Here is a 2,293-nt window from a genome sequence, read left to right on the forward strand (position 1 = left end):
TGTGTTTCAGATAATCATCTTTCAAATATCAGCCTTTTGTAAATCTATTCAGTTTATTTTCAGCTACATTTTCCATGTGATTTTGTGTTTCTTTGGGTGATACTGAGAAGAGAAAAGCAGTAGCTGAGGGAAAGGACAACATACGTTGTTCATTATAATTTTTCCACCTAACCTTTCAAACATGAAATAAAAAGCTCATGGCAATTCAATGTTAATGCTGGAAAGAGTATTTCTTTTACTAAAAGTGGTGAAATGAGGATGTTTGTTTCATCAGACTGGAGCTTTTAGCTGGCCTTTTTTCCAATTGTGCCACTATCTGCAGTGCCATTTCTGAAGGTTATAGTACTTTTATTTGGAATTTCTTTTAAACAAATCGGGATGTTGGAAATATTTTACTGAATGATATCTTTTTTTTTTTAACTGTAAAAAAAAAAAAAAAAAAATCTAGTATCCTTGGCAGCTGTGGAGAGAAGTCGAACGTTTGCCTCAGTAGTTCTTTTTTGTGCTTGTGATGGGCAGTCCATGAACCTTGTGGTTAGAGCAGGAACGGATGGAAGGTAGAAGAAGGAAGGATTCAGGCAGAAGGAAGGAGATAGCGGAGCGTTGGTGGTATAGTGGTGAGCATAGCTGCCTTCCAAGCAGTTGACCCGGGTTCGATTCCCGGCCAACGCAGTTTCGTTTTTCACGCCTCCCGGGGAGGAGCGGCGGGTTCGGCAGCGGGAGGTGCTGCCGCCCGGAGGGGCCTCGGCAGGCGGGAGCAATGGGTCCGCAGGAACGGCTGAAGTTTAACTACAAGTGCCAAGTCCTGCACCTGGGGAGGAGCAACCCCCGTCTCATTAATGTATATTAATAGCTGAAGGGAGGGTTTCAAGGGGGATGGAGCCAGGCTCTTTTCAGTGGTGCCCAAGTAGCAAGACCAGCGGCAATGAGCACGAACTGAAGCGTGAGAGGTTCTCTCTGAACTTCGGGAAACACTCACTTGCTGTGAGGGGACCAAGCACGCGCAGAGGTTCCCCAGAGAGGTTGTGGAGTCTGTCCTTGGAGATACTGAGAAGCTGTGTGGAGACAGTCCTGGAGAACTGGCTGTAGGTGACCTGCTTGAGCAGGGGGATTGGGCTAGATGACCTCTAGAGTCCCTTCTAACCTCGTTCTGTGATCCTGTGCGTCAAGACAAAAGAATGACGCCAAAGCAAGATCTGAGGGCAGAGCACCTTTACAAGTTGTTAGCAATTTCTCTAGGAGAGGGCATGGCACCAGGAGCTGGGCTGAGAGACAAAGCAGCCAAAGTGTCACCCCAGCAGAGCTAGAGGAATGCGTACAAGCTATGGTTCACGACAGAGCCAGTAGCTAGTGCCTTCAGCAGCCATCAGATACATCAAAGTCCAGGGTTAAGAACCTTCCAGGAAGCCCCACTGTTTGAGTGCCCCTCCAGGTCTCTGAGAGTGCCAACCAGTTTTGGTGATGCAATTAATCACTGTCAATCCCATGGCTCAGAATCTTGTTGTACTTGAAACCTGATTCTTGACAACGCTTTCAGAGAAAATGTTCAATCTCAAAGTAATTTTGAAAATAATTTGAATTATATTTCCAAAACCTGTGTATATGACAGTAGTAGATAGGACCTACTCACATGACAGGCTGCAGTGTATGGAAGAATATTTGATTATACTGAATGTTTGCTTTTTTTGTTTCAGTCTTTTTTTTTTTTTTTTCTTTTTTTCTTAAGAGGAGGAAATGCACTCATAGGTTTATAGCAATCAAAAGAAGGAAAGGGCTAAACGAGCTGAGCTAGCCCAGGGAGAAGTTCTAGCCATTTGCATTTCATAGCTAACTAAGAATGGGTAACGACTAGGGTTCCTAGGAGGAGTGGAGAAAGGGAGATAGATACAGGGTGTGAAAATGTAGTTAAAATAAACTAAATTTACAAACGGCTGATATTTGAAAGAGGATCAGATCCTCTGTCCTTCTGGAAGAGGTTCTGGAAGCAGACGGTAGGTGCTATGCCAGGAGGAGGCAATGGATTGAAAATCAAACCAAAGAGGTTTTACCTGCCCTGATTCTCATTGGAGGTTCCTAAACCTAAGCTGATGGGTCAGAATGATTAGCCACTCTACTTGAATCAAATTAGAATTGTTGGAAAAATATATTTAGTTATTTATTTTTGTTGTCTGCTGAAGCCTGGATCCCACTAGAGGGAAAATCCTCACATGAAAGCCTGGAAAATGCTCCAAAAAGGGGTGCTGACACATCTAGACCCAAAGGAACACAATGCATGCTCCACTTCAGAGAAAGG

General features: G+C 44.0%; 1 non-coding gene across 1 annotated transcript; it reads left to right on the forward strand.

The window, feature by feature from the left end:
* The first annotated feature begins 600 nt into the window (after positions 1-600).
* TRNAG-UCC (transfer RNA glycine (anticodon UCC)) lies at positions 601-672 on the forward strand. Its single transcript has one exon. It is a non-coding gene; the product is annotated as a tRNA-Gly (tRNA).
* The last annotated feature ends 1,621 nt before the right edge of the window (positions 673-2,293 follow it).

Source organism: Balearica regulorum, chromosome 2, assembly GCF_011004875.1.
Source record: "Balearica regulorum gibbericeps isolate bBalReg1 chromosome 2, bBalReg1.pri, whole genome shotgun sequence".
Lineage (NCBI taxonomy): Eukaryota > Metazoa > Chordata > Aves > Gruiformes > Gruidae > Balearica > Balearica regulorum.